Consider the following 20456-nt stretch of genomic DNA (forward strand, 5'->3'; position numbering starts at 1 on the left):
ATTTTATTTTCTAGGCTAAACATATGAATGAATGAACTCTTGTCACGTGTCACCTTGTGTGAAAGTTCAAATTAAAAGCGCCACACACACCATCAAATAAATGTATTGTTGGCTTTGCAATGATTTTTAGCCTTTATATTTGTTTCTGTTTTAATCGGATATTTTTTTTATTTTTTTTTTGTTACTGATTAAATACTAATTATGTTGCTTATATTAGTCAAATGTGGTACTGAGTTAATTAAAGTGCGTAGCATCGCAGGTCAACAGCCAAAGTAGACTGTCTTATAGATTGAGACATCCTAGTGATCCCGATTCCTACCTGGGACTATCTTACTGGACACTAATGTCAGGTTTTGGGAACCTAGCAAAAAGGAATTGAAAGGTGCAATTAATAACTGTTGTCACGTGTTTTTTACAGCGCCTGACTCAATCTGTCGTCCGAGAAAATTTGCACTTTTTTTGTACACAAGAACTAGGATTATAGTACTACTACACACGGTACTTTCTGCACTGCCACAGTAAATTATGTACTGTTATTCATGTATTTACTTATTTATTTGTGTGTAAACTTCTGATTGTCTCTCTTCCAGAATGCTGTCTGGTCGTGCGGTTTGCGCGCTGGACTATCGTTTGTATTTATCGATGGTCCCGGGTTTAAAACCCTGCCCGCTCCCATCCCCCGTCGTCCTGCGGGAGGTTTGGACTAGGAAGTAAACTATCTTCAACTCTGAAGGAACATCCGAAACATGTCAAACATTTTACAAACAAACAAGCATTCTAGTTTCTCCATGCCAATGTCACACGCCCTAGGAATGCTACCCTGTCTTATAGTGGCGCCCGTAGGAAACGATCGTAGAAGAGAACAATTAGGTTTTTCCGAATCTCTGACCTACTTTATAAAAAGTCACGTGGTCTTATACATGGCAATATCTTCCTATGATAAGATGTAGATCTAGATTTAGTGCTAGCCTAGCTCTAGTAGTCCTACTAAATAATCATAAAAATTAGTTAATTATTGTAACATACTTTTTATTACTTAAAGATGTATAGATCTAGACTATTTTCATGTTTAAATTACAATGAAATCAATGAGGTCATTAATGTAAACAACACACCCACGTGACTGAGAAGAGATCCGGAACTACCTCATTAGGCCAAATGGCTAGCAAAACAATACTCCCGTCGGAGTGTCTAAGGGGGTTGCGAGAGTATCCCCATTGCACTGTGTGGGGGTGTAAAAGAGCTCCCACAACCTTGTCAACCATCCATGCGCCGTTCCTCAAGGGGTCCGTCTCATAAATGGCGTGTCCCGCACGGTTAGCCTGGCACAGGATAGGAAAACAGCAGTGGTTCCTAGTGAACACTGCCTTCAGCCGCGTCTCTAGTCCGCGAGTCAAGAGTGACCGTGTCACTGGAAATGACAGTGTCAAAATAGACACGAGTAAGACCCTTCATCAGACAGAACACACTGTTCAATCAGGCCGATGAGAGGGAGCTCTTGTTTGCTTTAACTGGTCTAGAGTATCAAGAGCATATGGCTTAACTCTACTTGTGGCACGCCCCTGAAAGTTTTTCAAATTAAAACTGGCCATTATGCTGTACTACACTTCTGTATTCTATGTAATTGAAATTAAATGAACTCGTCTCTAAATCAAGTCATTGATTACCACGAACTAAAAGAAATTATTAAAAGAAAACTATATATAAAATATATCCAGAAATATCTTGATATCGATTCTTCAACATGAAAATATAATTTAATCCATAAAATGAAGGGGCACAGTCCATATGTCAACAGTCCTAATAAGTTCACGTCTTGTTACGCCATAAGAGTGAGTCTTTCTTAACCGTCATCTTCCCATAATTCCTATGTCCAAATAAAGTTCTATATAAAGTCACGTCGCTCAAAAGGAAATCCCCGATAAAACAAAACCTATAACACTGTATTCTATAAGATGAGATAAAGGTAAACTCCGATGCTTTTTTGACATTGGATTAATTGACATGTTTCAATTCTGCGTAAAAAGTTGTAATTGTAAATATTTTACCATTTTTTTAATTCATATTTAACGAATTTGACAGTAAATTCTTGACACATATATAAAAAAAAAAAGGGGTTCTTTGAGATTTTGTGTGTTGGGCTCGGAACACGTTATTTCCCTCAAAGATACTGAAAGCGACTCTAGATCTAACCAATTGCACTGCTACATTCTTACAGTGTCTGTTAGTGACCTCCTAGTTCATAGCTATGATAGTCACAGGTACAGTTATATGGATCTAAAAGCATTAGGATAATGAGAAACCAAAAGTAACATTTTATACACACCCCTCCCTGTCCCAAAATGTGAATAGATCGTGTGTCCAACTGATTCTAACAGACTGGTCAATGTGTGAATCTAGCCTAGAAATGTTACCTTTAGGTCTAGGTGTAGTCAGCCGTGGCAAGACGATTATGCAATAGTGTTTGTTGTGTGTTGAGTGGCTAGGCGAGAAAATACATACTGACATGGTTAGTCAGGCATGTAGATTTACCCTTAACACGTATTTTGTTTTCTTCACATATCTTATATAATACAGACGTTAATTCAAATAAAGAAGATGATTACGTCCTACGCGTCATGCATTTAGTCATGCATATTAACCAATGACTTAAATTCTGCCAAGTCACTGGTTTTCCTGGCTAGCTTAGGCAACCCTTTCCATGCTCTAATAGCACTAGGGAAGAAGGAGTATTTGTACAAATTTGTCCTAGCATAATGGTTATCATGTATAAATAGTGGCTTTGATGATTCACGGACAAAGTAGAAGTAGACAGAATATAAAGATAAAAGAAAGTTTCTTAAATTAAATTATAGATCCTAAACATGTATTAAAGAAACAAAATGAACTTAATGCTTTTTAAAACTAGGCTCTAGAGAAGTAGACTAGAATCTAACCTTGATATAAATATATTTCTAGATTACGGTCAAGCAAGCATATTAGAATCGTACTAGACAGAGGCTTACGTCTATACATGTCTTGTATCTACGGTATCTATAATATTGTTATGACTCCGCCATGCGCACCGCCATCCAGGCTAGTGCAGAGGTGCGCACTTCTAGTAACCAGACTAGAACAGGATGTTGACATTAGGAGACAAACATAGACATAAATAAATATAGAATGGAAAAAGGAAATAACTTCATCTAACTTGAAAACATGTATATCTATTGTATTCGGATTTCCGAATTCTGAAAAATTGAAAAATTGCATGATCTTCAGTCTTAGAGATTAAACAAAACTCCTAGACATAAATAAAGTACACAGAAATGCAAGTCACAAATTTAAGTTTCATAAAACTCTATTATCGGCCAGTCTATATTTATTTATGTCTATGGAGACAAACGATTTCCGCCCAAGTAGAGAGACAATATGGAGAGTTTGTGCCTAAGATAGATGCTGTTTGTGTACTTGTGATGTCTTGTCAATAAATATCGATGTGCCTCGTTGAGTTGCCTCACTTAAGTTATTACAATACAGTGTAGCGCAATAATAACATGAATATTAATTTCGATAAACACCACCCTATCTACCAAGGCTAATATAGATCAAATATCTACCAAAGCTAATATAGATCAAACAAGACAATGGAACATTATTTATGATAGATTCTAGATCGTTTTAATAACTTAAAATCAAAATTAGAGTCTAAATGTATTTTAATAATATATCTAAATGTTCTAAGTATAAATATAGATTATAGCCTAGGGTTGATAAAAAAAAGAAGCAATTTTGCGTCGTAAAAGAACACAATGTATGTCCGATAAAAGAAGTGGTCAGCAATAAGCGCAACCTGTTTCGTTGACAATTAAACAAGTAAAAATATATACTTTAAAAAAAAATTCGTATATTGAGCGAAATTGCATCAATTATTTATATATTTATATTTATATATTTATTATACGGTGCATATTATGTAAAAGTCATCTGTTTCTGTGGCCCACAGTTAAGAAAAAGAGGATGTCATGTGGCCGCACAACCACCAACCGCCCTTTACTTTTCCCCATGAAAAAAAAAAGAGCTTATTTATAGGAAAGAACTCCGCACTTACAACTGTATCTCGCAATAATGTAGAAGTTATTTCTCTTAATCTTTATAAAACACAATGACTAATAGATTGACTGATTGGTTAATTTTTTAGTTGATTCATGTTTTCTTAGAGACTATTGATAATTGTTTGAAGTTTGAATGAGGGAGAAATAGTGTGTTCTATTATTTAAGGGTTCACAATTGGAACCAGTGAGATGTGACCATGTGGATCGCCACCAGAGAATGCTGACCACTGCAATATTTACAACGAAACTGGCCCCAAAACACCTGCAAAATTGGAAACCATTGAAGAGATATTGGTCTAGTCATCTGAACGCTCCAACAGTTCACCTAGTATATTGGTCTAGCCATCTGAACACTCCAACAGTTCATCTAGCATATTGGTCTAGCCATCTGAACACTCCAACAGTTCACCTAGTATATTGGTCTAGCCATCTGAACACTCCAACAGTTCATCTAGTATATTGGCCTAGTCATCTGAACACTCCAACATAATAATGAGAACGAGGAAGAAGACAAATTTAAGGGTTCGAAACTCTACATATTTAGCCATATCTGTGAATACTGAAGACTAATGTACCTTGTTGGTATCATCAAAATAATCAATTACCAGTAATTAATTGACGAATCGTTGTTTTTTTTTTTTCATGTTTTGTGTATGCCAATAATTAATTGTAAAAGTTTCAACCTGATCAGATAATGTGTGTGGGAGAGCTAATGTGTACAAACTTTTTATCAGAGAGACAGACAAACAGAATGACCAACAGAGTGAATTGATATAAGCTTTGTAACAAGACAAGACACTCAAAACAAGACAAGACAAGACAAGACAAGACAAGATAAGATAAGATAAGATAAGAAAATTGTATTTGGATTTAATGGCATGCACTGTACATCTAAGGGAAAAGATTTAGTTTTAGATGTTCATTGATCCAATTTTGGCATTAAGTTAATTTTTCAAGCATGCCACAGATGGTGCTGTAAACGATCTGTGTCGAAATACTGATAATAACAACTGCCACTTTACCTTACGCATGCTTTGTACTTGTATTCAATAATATTGTACAAAACGTTTCACTGTATGCACTGGTATGGACGGGTCATTAAAAATTCAAAGATGAACTTTCGTCCTTACTATATCTATAGTCAGCATTGCTTGTTGCCGGTATAAATCCCACCTCAAGCATTGCAGTTGACCCTTGACTCTGTGTGTAGTCTATAATCTATAGGAAAACGTTAGCTAGCCTCAGTGTAAGTAGTTGTACGATCTATTTTATGTCATATCTCAAGGGAGACAAACATTTTCGCTGATCACTGTTACTAGAGATGAAACGAGTTTAATGTTTGACCAAACAAATAACAGCAATTGAAATAATAAATAAAGGCAGAGATAACATTTTTTTAAATAATAAACAACAATGACTAGATACGCTAAATGCTACTAAACGAGTTCAATAATTGACCAAACAAAAGATAGCAATTAAAATCTTAACATATGGGCAGACATGTAAATATTTAACAACACTAAAACCGATCGTCTAGACTGGACATTCCAGAACACTACATTTCCTAAGTGCATGCTATATCCTTAGGTAAAGGAGCGAAAGGCAGCCATTCTTATGATATGTGGTATGCTTAGGAAAAGTACGAAATGATTCTCATTTTCCCACCCTGCACAGACATTCCAAAGCATGACCTAATCTACCCTCATGCAAAGTAGAAAATGTCTTAGGAAGATAATTATAAATAAAATATAAATAAGAAAAAACACAAAAGAACAACAAGCTTTCTTATAACTAAAAAATTGCATTTATAGACCCACAAGCCCATAGTGTGTTGGTTGCGATGCACGAAATATTCAAATAATTGTTTAAATCAATTAATCGTGTTTTAAAAAAGGAATACACATTAGTAAATATAATTTCGTTTCGTTTCCTCTAGCTAGTCTACAATGAGAAAAAGTGCTCGGGCAAATCTGTTTTTTAAATACAAATACATAGATTGGCATTATCATAACGCTTCAGTCAGCTGTCTTAATTCATTTGATGAAAGTAAAGACCTTGTGGTCAGATGATGTAAAGGTCATTAGTTTCTGTAGCCCACGGTCTGTAACCAACACAACAACCAACCGCCCTTTTCACAACTCAGAAGCGCCCCATAAGATTCCGAAATTAAAAATATGTCTTCACTAGGATTCGAACCCGCGACCCCCGGATTGGAAATCAAGCGCTTTACCAGAACCATATAATGGCAAGGGTAGTGTAAAAAAAAAAAATTTCGATAAAGTTTTTAAAAAAAAATGTTGTGTATTTATGTTTCATGTTGTGTGTTGCGATCCGGTCTGTACTGGTGTGTCCAAATGTCTTGGGTGTCCAGGTTAGCTTGTGTGCGTGTGTGCTGTGTTATCGTGAACTGTTTTGTCATTATTGTACAATAAAGCCTAGGATCAAGACATGTTTTCTTGTACTGTTTTATAAGATCCCAACATCAACCACTCTTCCTCGTTTTCTGTTTGTTTGTTGTTGTTTTTTTTTTGTTGTTGTTGTTGTTATTTTGTTGTTGTTGTTGTTTTTTTGTATTGCATTTCAAAATTCTTCCGCGGTCTTTGTTTCTTATAAATTATTTTGCGTTTAGAAAAAAAAAATCGTTGTGAGACCCGCTGAGGCTTAGCAGACATCTTCAAAGTTTAGAGCACAGAAAAAGAGACCTTACAAAGTATGGACAATTAGAAAAATTGAATGTTAAAAACCAGGCTTACAAGGTATTTAGAGAAAATTGTTAGTAGATCATAGGCCGTAAAATTGCAAGTGTTTAGGACATGTTTCTCAGACTTTTTATACAAAAAAAAAGAACGGAACTCCATGCCCAAAATTTTGTACCAATAGTGCTAACGGAGGGGGGGGGGGGACAACAGTTTTTCACTAAAGAATGTTTTTCTATCTTCTTTATACTTTTGTCTAGATGTGACCATCTACTTCGGGGCTTCTCAACTAAGGGGTCGATTCACGATTTGCCAGGGGTCGCCAAAGACCATCGATTGTTTTTGTCTCTTCTAAAATGTAAAACTTGATGTTGTTCAAACTTTTTCCCATTGGAAGTTCTTTTATTTTTATTGCCATTCTAGGATAGATGTTTTTGGATAACTGAAACAAAACGTTGTCAAACATTTTAATCGTCACAGTATAACTATTTTTAATAGTTTAAATTAATGTAAACTCATGCATACCACAATGTTAAAATATTGTGGAATCATTGGTATTATTTCAATGGTGACGTCGTGACGAAATGAAAAGCTATTTCGTTTAAGCTTATAATACGCCATCATTTAATAGTACATGTTATTGGAAAATAATATTTTCATTATATCAACACCCCATGGCAATGGTTGGGACACAAGAGAACGTAAAGAAAATATAATGTCAATAGTTCAATAGTTAAAGCAGAAATTGAGAAATCGCAGTGAGTTATTTCAAGTTCTATAATCCGAATCTATGTAGACGAAATAAATGTTACGTCCCTTAGATCCTCAGCATCCGAGCTTTGTCGATAGGACATTCAGTTCTTTAAGGTAAAGATGGTGATTTGAAAGACGAGTTTCTCTATTGCAAACAACTGAAGACGATTACAGAAAAATGTGATTTTCGGTAAAACAGAAAATTTTTGAAAAATATTAGTGTCGGCAATACAAGTGGCGCTCCAAGTTTGCAGTGATGTTGTTTTAGTTCAAACTTTGGTAAAGAATGAGTCAGCTAAAGTAATTGAAACTCAATGTGTGAGACATCGACAAATATTAGTAACAAAGACACTGCCACAAGATTCATTAAAAGCTTAAATGCATGGATCAAATGTAACACGGCTCGATTTGCCTGAAACAATCTTATACTTACCAACGAAAGTTGAAATTGGAAAACAAAATAGAATTTAAAAAAAAATTGCATGTTGCCAATTGTATCTGCTCTCTATCAGGAAAATGACATGGTTCCCGACAAACGGATGAAACGATAATCTCTGTGCAAGAAAATTTTTGCATTCATGCGGACGAGATTCCATCCTACTTTCCAAAACTACCTGACATACTGTCACGAGTCGAGTCTGTGACCTATTTCGACCAGTTTCTAGAAGTTCGAGGTCAAGCCAGTGCTGTCCAGCGTAAACAAGTTAATTTTAGGTATCCAATCAAAGAAAAGGGTTAAGGAAAAAAACAGCACACGTCAGCTTCTAGAAGGTCAAAGTTACTAAAATAATTATCTGAGAAGGTTCCATGAGTAATAGTTTGGTAGAGTAATATGAGCGGGTCCATTAATTAAAGTTTTATTAGTTGAAGTAATATTATTAGTTAAAGTTGAATGTTATACTAAGTGAAGTTTCATGTATCTTTAAGTTTTATTTATGAAGTATCAAGTCAAGTTGTTATTGAATTGAGAAGTTAATTTTATGTAAAAGTTGAAGAGGTATTATTAAAGAAGTTTTTGAGATAATACAAAGAGATGTTTCTTTCTTCATTTCATATGAATTTATCAACTTATTAATACAATCCTCGGCCTGTTCGTCACACATACCGTTGGCTGCAGTAGGTCAAACTTGAAGATGTTCCGGAGAGAGAGAGAGTTTATTGAACTCATTAAAGCGATGTAGGGAAAATGATTTTTTCATGTCAGTTACACAAACCTATCAAGTGTTTGCAGTCATATCCCGATTTGTCTATATCGCAATGTTTTCTCCATTTCAAAACATTATTTTTAGAAGCATATTTTTCCAGCTATTAGTCATGAAGTCTAAATAAAGAAGTAGATTTGATGCCGAAGATGACAGTAGTTGTGATCTTACAAGGAATGTCTCGAGAATCCCTGACCTGGTCAAACAGAAACTCAGAAGAATAAGAAATAGAACTAGAAAAGATAGATGCACGTACGGAAGGTCAAAAATTCATTTCTTTGTAATTGAATGATATGTAGAGATTTATGTTTGAAGAATTTAATTTCAACCTGTTTTGTGATTTAACAGTAAACTTTGGCTATGCATATCAGATGCTTATAAGAGATTTCCATTGTACAAGATATTATTTTTGCTTATGAACGAAATAGTTTTTCGGTATGTTTGGGGGAAGGATGGGGGTCGACGCAGAGACGGTAATTGTAAAAAGGGGTCGCTGAGCTAAAAAGGTTGAGAAGCGCTGATTGCACTGAAGTCTTGTTTAACATGTGTGATGTATGTTTAATTCTGTACTGAAGTCAACTGTAGATGATTGTTAGATTTCAATCAATTACTCAGCAAGCGTTTGGGTTTCTTGTTCGGGTATATTCAATGTAGTTGAACAACAGCACTTTATCAACAAACATCGATTTTAACAAGTGAAAAGATGTGGTCAACACTGATGAACAATGAATAATAAGTGTAATCCAATAAAAGGCCACAGTCAGAGTCTCTGTCAAATATAACACGTCTTTACCCAAGATAATCCTATCGCTAACTGATGTTCCAGTCTCTAACCCAAAATATCCCAAGCGTCACTAGTCCCGTTCAATATACGTCTTCTATGGTGCGTCGTTAAATAAATAATACTATAAACTAGGTGCCTAACACATGATATATTGACTAGCATATTCTACGATCATCATAACTAAAATATTATCAGCTAAGAAATCTAGTTCCTTCTTTGTAGTCTTATTTGCCTTGATCACTTTTTTTTTTTACTTTTCACAAAACACAAAATAAAACATCTTTTGTATCAGCAATGTACGTTGCACAATACACAGCATACTCACTTAGTCGTAATTAAACAAACTCCACTCTTACGAGACAGAACAAAATTATTTAGTTTAAGGGCGAATAGAAAAAAAAGATTCCGTACAAAGATATAGAGTAAATAAAATACATTAAATTAATATTTCGGAGTTTGCCTAAAGCAGTTCTAGTCATGCCAGGCAAAGTAGAATAAATAATTTCCTAATTTGCCTGAAATCTTCAGGCAAACAAACAAAAAATTTAATAAAATACTCAGAAAGACACAAAGATAAAGGCACATTCCTCGTCCCATATGCTAGGACAAATGTGTCTAAAAGCTCCTTCTTCTCTAGTGCTATTAGAGCATGGAATGGGTTGCCTGAGCCAGCCAGAAAAAACAGTGACTTGGCAGAATTTAAGTTATTGGTTAATATGCATAACTAAATGCATGACTCGTAGGACGTAATCATCTTCTTTCTTGAAGAAACGTCTGTAATTAAATAAGAAGATAAGAATGCAGAATAGCGTTCTATGACGGTAACATATACTTCATCATCTCGCCATTAGCCTAACGATCTACTGACTATAAGCTGACTAGAACAATGTCGTCCGGATAGAATGTTTGCAGTGTCTGTTTAATTATTTGATATTACTTCATTTATTCTAAGCGTGAGTCCTAACACATACAAGGACAAATCAAATGAACTGATAAGACTTCTGAGGACTTGTGTTTATTTTACATTTTTCTCTATATTTGTCGTTATTTCCTAGCAGTCAATTTTTCAATGCTTTTTGCTCAAAGGTCAAAACTTTTTCTCTTCTTGTGTACTCCTATTCTGCAAACGTCATTAGTCTGTCCGGTTACGTCACTACTTTTTACAGTCACAACATACAATGCACAATATTTATATGCAAACTAATATACTCTCTAAACTAAACCCATACATTACCAATTTCCAATGCTAGATTGTCAAACAAATATACTCTCTAAACTAAACCCATACATTTCCAATTTCCAATGCTAGATTGTCAAACAAATATACTCTTTAAACTAAACCCATACATTTCCAATGCTAGATTGTCAAAAAAAAAATTTAAATAATTAAGCGGACAACTACTGAACTAGCAATATTGGACAAGTTGCTAGAATGGCCTTGGTTAATGTTCAGAGAGGTGTCGATCGGTCTTGACAGCGCTGTGGTCAGTGACGCGGTCAATGTAGGAGGTTGTTGGATTAAAAAAGTGAGGCCTTAAGTGGACGCTTGAATCAGCGATGCGAGCAGTTGAGTGATCTGTGTATGTAGTAGTTATTAGCTATGTTGTTGTGACTATTTTTAATTTAGTTCAGACATTGGAATTCTTGAATGAAAGAAAAAAAAAAACTTGTTTACGTAGCTATGTTGTTGTGACTATTTTGAATTTATTTAAGACATTGGAATCCTTGAATGAAATAAAAAGTACAATATAAAAAATACCCTTTTTTTTTTACAAAACAAAGCTTATATTAAGTGTAATTGTATCAATTAATTTGGATCAGTCTTACAATTATAGGCTTGAATGACCTAGACATAAATCTGTGCGATAATAATATTTTTTACCAATTGTTTTTGTTTAGATTTCTGCTTTCTCAATGCGCTATGATCCTATCACTTGACTGGACCAATTGTGAAAAGGGGGGGGGCAGGAAGAGGGGGATATCTTGGTGAATGTTTACATGATCGTTTTTTAAATGCATAAAAAAAATGTTAACTCAGAGCTCAAGATTCCTCAAGGGACTAGTTCAACTTATACCACCACATCTGTCAAGTACGTCTTCTATGGTGCGTCGTCCCTAGTTCAAGATACCAAAGAAAATAATTCATTACCAATAGTTAATTAACTAATTGGTTAAATTTATTTTTTTATTGATTCTTGTGTTGTCCGGTTAAAAGAATTAATTGTGCGAAATTTCAGCTTAATCCAAGAGTGGGTGTGGGAGAAATAACATGTACAAACATTTTACCATACAGACAGACAGAATGAGTTGATATAAGCTTTGTAGAAAAAACAAAAACAAAAAAAAAACAGTATTTGTTTCACGTTAGTATGCCCTACTCAATACATTTAAGATCTACATAGTATTTAATGATCAGACTCATCTCTTGAAAATCCGACCTTAGTTTGTTTTAGATTGTTTTAAGTGTGTCCAACGTTCATTTATATTTGAAGATTTAAATATTGTAGCCCAAACCTGCCCGTTGGGGGAGGGGAGGTGAGCAGGCAGGGTTCGAATCTTAAGCCATCGAGATGACAGTTCAGAACGCAATCCACACGAGCAGGCAGTTTGACCGAATTCTTAAATTTAGAGTTTTGTTGAATTTTTTAAAACAGGTGTGTAGAAAGAAGAGTCAATTACCTTTTCTTTATTTTAAACAACACACAAAACCATGTACCCCCACAAGACATTCAAAACAATGACAACATTTAGGTCAATACGTAAACATCTAAAGACCACCGAGGTCCCCCTACTGTGGCAACAAAATCAGGGTCTATTTAGAATCGACCTCCGACCTCGACATCTTTAAACTTTACTTGTTAAGGCGTAATTAATTGAAGTAGAAGGTATGCAATATGGAAAGACAAAGTCATAGCCCGTAAAATCAGCCTGATGCACTCCCTGGTCATGGCCACATGTTTATTTTTAGAATCTTGGACACTGACTGCAGAGCTAGAGAGGAAAATCCAAGCAATGGAATGGACCTCATTCACCAATCGTAAACAAACAATATTTTGTCACGTTGTTCTCTATCTCTTCTATACACAATTACGATCTAATTTTAATACACAATGGCTGTAACGTGAGTTTTTTTCCCGTTGTTTTATCAATATGATCACGTGACTTAATGTTGTTTGTTTACGATTGGTGAATGAGGTCCATTAATTGGGATGCTACAAAAAAGATCCTAGGTATCACATACAAAAGACCGCATCACAAACTGAAGAGATTAGACATAGAATTAGTTGAGCGATTGGGCTCACGGTGACCTCCTAACCACTGTTAAAAAACGCAAGCTTAAACTTATGGGAACAGTACCAGGAAAAAAAAAAAAGAAGAGACATCATTGAAAAAGATTCTATCCAAGGCAAAAGTCAGAGAGGAATGGAGAAAGACGGTAGACCAGTGATTCCCAAAGTGGTCTATATAGACCCCCAGGGGTCTTCGAAGACTTCCAAGGGGTCTACAAAAGTGAAAAAGTAAATTGGGGGTCAATGAGATGTCCATGGGGATCTATGACTTTAATTTTCACACCCCATTAATTTAACTATTTCAAACACTAATAAATGATTTGTACATTAGTTATAAATATTTATTCCTATATTCAAAAGTAAAATAGTTGTATTTAATGTCAATACTAATCTAAATAGTTAATTTTGTCTACATGTAACTAATGTGTAACAAAAAAGAAATCTTGATTTTACAGCGTTGTTTATTTATTTCCTTATTAAATAAGCGGTTGTCCAAGAGCCGTTTTATGACCATATGAAACCATATACACTGAAGCATTATTTGAGACGATGCCACCCTAATAAAAAGATAAAAGTGAAAAAAATTTTCGAAAACTCAAAGATAAAGTTCAGAATAGACCCATAAAATCTTTCTTCAACATCATATAGAAAAGATGGTGGTTTGTGAGCGTCTTAGAAGATCTCTTTACCTAAAGCCAAATACGGAAAAAAACGTTACAGGATATAACATTGATTTTACCAGCCCTTGAAGTAGTTTTAAAAAACTGTTTTACACAAACCTTCATCTGATATTATGAAACGAATTTCTTTTAGTAACACTACAGTTCAAGGGCACATCGGTGGGATGAGCATTAAAGCTGCAAACTGCCTAATGGTCTTCAGCTCCATATTTTTCTTCAGGCTGACCCACGAAACCTTTCCCATGTTTGGGTGTATAGCTGCAAAGTAGCAGAGGTTTGAATTCTATTTTCTTTCGGCTATGTGGGCTGCAAGCCAAGGCCAATGAATCCCTCCTGCACGAAGCTTACTGGTTTAGGCGCCAGTAACTCACCTACGCCCCTTCTCCTGTTAGTGAAAAAGGTTTCGCAGACCCAATATTTGAGGCAAACGTGAAAGATCAAGAAATACACGAGAAACTCTTTGCGAAAACTTTATGAAACAATATCTGTAGAAACGGATGATGAACATGCAAAAAAAAAAAAAAACATTTCCAATGTGTATGGTGATTCCAGCAATACATATTAATTGTTATTTTAATTGGTTTAAATTTGAATTATATCTGTTAAAAAAAGATAGATCTCTATAACTTATGATGTAGCTTTACATTACTTTTCACTCTTTGACTCACTGCAGTTAGAAATTAGTTTAAAAATTTAGTTTGTGAATGTGCAAAAATGTTATAAGTTAAGCAGGGGGGTCTAGCGAAAACCAGAAAACATGGCAAGGGGTCTACGAGAGAAAAAAGTTTGGGAACCACTGCGGTAGACAGATCTTTTGTGGTGCCCCAACGGTCTAACAGACTAAGGGATAGGTGAAGGTGAAGATGATAGAAGGTGTGGTTAGTTTACAATAAGGTTTAATTATTGTACATGTTCTTCCATTTAAATTTATAAGTGTACAGGATGGGTCTGGGTTCGAGAATTTTTTTTTATACCCAACATGCTAAATTTTTTTTTTCATGCTAAGATTTTCAATTTTTCCAATTCGCTTTAAGAATATATGACTGCAGTATAAATTACTGTATTGTTTCTTATTAAAGAGAAGTTTGTTCTCTTTTTGGTCTGTCAGAGAAAGAGAGAGAGAGAGAGAGAAAGAGTATGTGTGTAAGTGTGTGTGTTTCTATGGTGACGGTGGGCAGAGGTTAGCGATTGGTTGTGAAAGATGCAATATGGGAAGTGTGTGTGTTTCTATGGTGACTGTGTGCAGAGGTTAGCGATTGGTTGTCAATGATGCAACATAGGTGGCAATGTCGTCACTTGGCCTTAGAACAGACGACTCCAGAACGTAAGACTGAAAGGTTGTATTATTGTAGTGAATTAGATTTTGTTAAAACATATTATTACTCAAGATTACTACATTTATTTAATTTTATAACAATTTGATTTTGTCTATATTATTTAAAAAAATATAGGCCCTATTTAGTATTGATTACAAGTTATATAAAGTTTTAATAGTTAAAATATCTTACGCTAACAACAGTTTAGTTGTCTACCAGCAATTTGATGCTACAAATCAACGACCGGTAATTACACTCAAGATGATGCATAAAATGGGAGGAAGAGTGATGCCGCATCTTTTTAAAGTAAGGTCATTATGTACAATATAGCCAGTATTCCAACAGTAAGGACATTATGCACAATATAGCCAGTATTCCAACAGTAAGGACATTATGTACAATATAGCCAGTATTCCAACAGTAAGGACATTATGTACAATATAGCCAGTATTCCAACAGTAAGGACATTATGTGCAATATAGCCAGTATTCAAACAATAAGGACATTATGTACAATATAGCCAGTATTCCAACAGTAAGGACATTATGTACAATATAGCCAGTATTCCAACAGTAAGGACATTATGTACAATATAGCCAGTATTCCAACAGTAAGGACATTATGTACAATATAGCCAGTATTCAAACAATAAGGACATTATGTACAATATAGCCAGTATTCAAACAGTAAGGACATTATGTACAATATAGCCAGTATTCCAACAGTAAGGACATTATGTACAATATAGCCAGTACTCCAACAGTAAGGACATTATGTACAATATAGCCAGTACTCCAACAGTAAGGACATTATGTACAATATAGCCAGTACTCCAACAGTAAGGACATTATGTACAATACAGCCAGTATTCCAACAGTAAGGAGATATGTACATCAAGCCAGTATTCAAACTAGACGTCAATGACTTGATTAGAAATGACAAACGTCTTAACGCTCGTGGTCCTAAAATGTTTAGCTCAATCGCTTTTTTTTTTTTTTTTCATAAAATTATAGCCCTCGCTCTTTCTCATTCATTCTTTCTCTCTTTTTTCGATCTCTTTTTTCTCTATCATTCTTTTGGTCTCATTTTTCAATATCTCTTTCTCTCTCTTCTTCTTCTTCTCTCTCTCTCTCTCTCTCTTCTTCTCTCTCTCTCTCTCTCTTCTTCTCTCTCTCTCTCTCTCTCTCTTGGACTTAAATATAGTTTTTCCCTAAAAAAGATCACACATTGAATCGATTTTCCTTTTTACTTACATTGGCTTATCTTATCTTATCTTATATAATACAGACGTTATTTCTGAGAGATAAACTGCTTATATATAAGAAGTCTACATCTAATGGATTTGGACTGTATATTGTCATGTCTTGTGTACATTCATCATCAACATTTTCTGCCTCACCACTGTATTCGGATAGGAATTACTCTAATATACATTCATTCTATTCCATACAACAGTGTTTCCCAAACTGTGTTCCGCGGAACCCTAGTGTTCCGCGAGGCCTGAATAGGCGTTCCAGGAAATACTGAAATATTAACCTAGATCTAGTTCTAGCAGGCCACCACGTGAATTAATCCCCCTAAAAAAAAAAATTAGCAAAGTGTTCCGCTAAATACTCAGAATGTGCGAAGTGTTCCGTTAAGGAAAAAGGTTTGGGAACCACTGGCATACACTATATCTTCTGACACTCGTGCTCTCTGTAACTCAACTATAACAACCAATCAATATTGTATTCGTCCTTACCGAAACGTGCTCATTTGTGGCATCGCTTCAAATTCTTCTTGACGTTTCCAGTTACACTTGCCTAGATTCGCCCTAAGAAGAACTATCACAATACATATTTATCTAGAGAACAAAGTGGACGCGTTAATAATAACCTATAAGAATATATATATTCAAATTCATCAAAAGCTTTTTATCACACAGTTTTATCCGAAGAAAACAAGATTAAATTGAATGACTTCTAGTACTCACACTACATAAAACACGAAAACAAAATAATACACAAGGGCGGTTACTCTCGTGAAAGCACAAGGAGCACAAGGGGGGAGTAATAATCCAGTTCAAACAAGGGGGGACCAGCACACGAGATCAACGGCTCGTGACGACAGAGTTCTCTGCAAACTTCGAAAGAATTGAGTTTAAATCCGAGAAGGGAGAAATTCCACAAGAACCTGGACACAGCAGAGGCAGGCGGGAGGAGTGAGTGAGAGTTGACCTAGTTCAGGAATCTTATCAATGACGAAAGAGGATGCTATACATTTACTTGAACGCATAAATAGCTGCATATTAGAATGTTAGCTGTTAGGATTTAAATCTATTGATGAATAAGTCATGTAAATTATTGTAATCATCTCTTATCTTTTAGGCTACTCTTTTCACTAGTCTCTTTTTCTCTTCTTGTTTCTTCTATCTCTTTACGCTCCTACTCTTTTTTTCCCCTTTCTTCTATTTTTCTTTTGCAAAAAAAAAATCGCTACGAATAAATTATTGGAAAAATCGCAATAAAACGTATAGGCTCCTTTACGTCAGAAAAAATCAAAGTTTGTGTACAAATAAGCTAATATCAAAGCATTAAGCCAGGACACTAAACTAAGACTTATCTCTTTAGGTAACGCCTTGTATTCATAAGACGTCAACATCGTCCAAGTTAAAGAAACGTCTTAAATGTAAAGCATTAGAGATTATATAAGTTGAGAGAGATTCATAAACTATTAGAGCAATCACTGATATTTTTTGTCTCAAAAGTGTGTACATCTTTTTCTATACAGTCACGGGAAATACTGCATTCCTCACTAATCTTCGGACTTGAAGACAAGCCTTTATAATTAGATTATTTCTCCCAATTTAAGAACTAAGGCGTGAAATATACCTACTATTTCGAATGCACTAAAATGGTTTAAACTCTTGAATACAAGATGCACGCATTTTAATAGTTCGTTATAAGACTGAGGTTATTATTTAATAAATAGAAATAGTGAATGATCGTACAAATACATCAAAATAGCATCACAGCAACACACACATTGTACATTCCGACATACAAATTTTACATTCGGACACACATTTTACATTCGGACATAAGTATTTTACATTCGGACATACATAATTTACATGACATACTTTTGATTATTACATACATATTTTCAATTCGGATACACATGCTTATATTCAGCATTACGTTACATGCTAATGGTGCAATAATGTAATTTGAATATATAGAATGAACAGCGGAATTTGCAACTGATATTAGACTAGGCTGTGAGGGACTGTTTATTTTCCAGTAACTAATTATTGTAGTAATTTTGAAGACAAAAATATGGGCCTAATGACAAAGTGTATCTCTATTTCGGCCTCTAAATAAAATTATAATAATTTTTCTTTGCTGTTATATTTTTGGTGAAGCATTAGAATATTTTCGTGCATTAAATTTAACAAATGTCAATGTCCCTTTTATTGTTTAAATAAATAAACTTGCACACTTAAAGTGCTGAGTCTTACATAGTGTGCACTTCCTTAAACCAGCTAATGTGCTCATACAGACCACACACAGAGCAACGAGTAAATGGGCCAACTGTTATTCGACCCATCCCTTACTTTGTCGGTTAGTATAAATGACCGGCACATTTAAGAGCTCATAATTTAACATAGATTATTTCTTTTTACAAATGTTTCTGCTTCATTTTCAATCGCTGCGCTCTATCACAGACTCGACTCGGTTCAATGACATTTTAAAGTCTTTTCGCTATCCCAACTAACGAACAGTGGTCAACACTCTTGACACAGTCTCTGACTATTTAATTTCTTTTTAAACTAGATTTAGCTCGGCATTCAACGCGGGTAGAATTAATAACGCACGAAGTGTGATGCGTGAACGCGTGCCAGGAATTGTTTGGACCGGACTGATGACCAGCAATAATCTGATTAGATGGACAGTAAAAAATCACGTGAAAGCTAACAGTTTGTGACACAATAGGAAAAAAGAAGAAATGTTAGTCCTCTTAAGCTGGGTATCATTTTACTTAAAATGTTCTTCAATGAACTATGTTTCTAAATATAGCCATATTTGTAAACAAGGCCGGCTTTAGGCAGTTTTGACCGATGGCTCCAAATTGGGCCCCGAAATTTACATTTAGCATATCACGATCAGTCAAGGCTCTTTTAACGATGTAGGAATTAAAGGGTTAACATATTTAATGTATCATACGATTGACGTAACATTAATTAACCCATTGGCGCCTATTGCGTTTCAATTGCTTCCTATGCATGTTGATATAATGATCTAATCAATAGTAATAGTTGTAATTGTAAAAAAAAAATAGATGAGGGGCATCGTGAACATCTATTAAATAGGGCCCCGCAATTTGTAAGGCCCTACCTGCTTGTAAATAAAGTGGTCTTTTATTAATCAAGATAAAATTTTTAGAAAAATTATTTGTAGTCTTAAGAACAAGTAGCTTAATTTGAAAAAAAAAATTCTCCTTCGTGTTAATGATAACTATTTATAAAAAGGATTTATTTATTATTAATGGTACTATTAATAACTAATAAATGATAGATTTTGAAAAATGAAACTTTTTACACAGTCACAAACCCCTTCCCCCGAAACAAAATCCTGGTTAAGTGATGCAGATCCTCACATGATATCATTAAAAGACAGTTGTCGAAACTAGAATACTGAATCAAGATATATGGTACAGTCTTTTCTAGTTTGGTGTTAGGGCTATAGATCCAGACGGTGCGCAAATATGTTCCTGAATGTCTATTTATTTAGTAAACTCTTTAATGAATTGATGCGGGAATATCCGATGAAGAATGTGTGTTTAAGATATATATATTATCTAGACCTTCTGACCAAATTTTTATGAGTTTTTAATGTGAGACAATTAGTTAGTATTTTTTTCCCAAAGACATACATAAGCTGTCTAATTTTTTTTAGGAAAGTCTTTAGTGCCGTTTTCGAGATCCGTGTTCACCCAGTTTCAAGGGTTTTGTTTTTGTTTTGTTTTAGCTGTTTTTTCCTTCCTAAGAGGAATTTGCCAGCTGATAAGAGGAATTGTAAAAAAAAAAAATATGCATATTTATTCAATTTCAATGTATTTTACATAGGGCGAATCCTATCACTAAGTCATTCAACTCCAATACTTTGGCTTCTGGGGCACAGAAACACTGGAGATATTCACGATAAACTGAACAATGTAGTGGGTATTTAAATGAACTTAACTGATCCAAACTAAATAAATTTTAAAAAATAGTTGTAACTGTTCCCTAAATGCTGTAACAGTTGATCTTAGTATCGAATCTCTTTTTTTTTTTTACTTCTGGTTAGTTTCCCATTTTGTGTTTATTGATTTAAGTCAGAGTGATAATCTAATGCCTCCTCCATTTTAAAAATTTTGTGCTAAGAATGGAAGAATATAGAACAGGCATGTCAAACTGGGCGTTTGGGGGCCGCATGCGGCCCGCGACCACCTTGCATGCGGCCCCCTTGGCCACCTAAAAAATTATAAAAAAATAATGTTAAACTATTACGCTGGAAAACAAGAGATGACAAGCTACTTGAATTGAAAAATAGTATTTATTAAACTGAACAACGAAGGTGAGTCTGCAGTGAAAGCAAGCTACATTTTGTCAAACTTCATT

At 34.7% G+C, this 20456-nt stretch overlaps 1 protein-coding gene across 7 annotated transcripts in view; it reads right to left on the reverse strand.

The window, feature by feature from the left end:
• LOC106078346 (zinc finger transcription factor lin-29-like) overlaps positions 1 to 16854 on the reverse strand; it is a 422178-nt gene extending 405324 nt beyond the window's left edge. For 2 of the 7 annotated variants that reach the window (XM_056008264.1, XM_056008265.1), the window contains exon 1: positions 16557 to 16853. The gene's annotated coding sequence lies outside the window, so the exon portion shown is untranslated. Of the gene's footprint in view, positions 1 to 16556 lie in introns of all 7 variants that reach the window. The other 5 variants (XM_056008260.1, XM_056008267.1, XM_056008269.1 and 2 more) reach the window with 5 other exon arrangements.
• Positions 16855 to 20456: the final 3602 nt, after the last annotated feature.

The sequence above is a fragment of the Biomphalaria glabrata genome, chromosome 13, assembly GCF_947242115.1.
Source record: "Biomphalaria glabrata chromosome 13, xgBioGlab47.1, whole genome shotgun sequence".
Classification (NCBI taxonomy): Eukaryota; Metazoa; Mollusca; class Gastropoda; family Planorbidae; genus Biomphalaria; species Biomphalaria glabrata.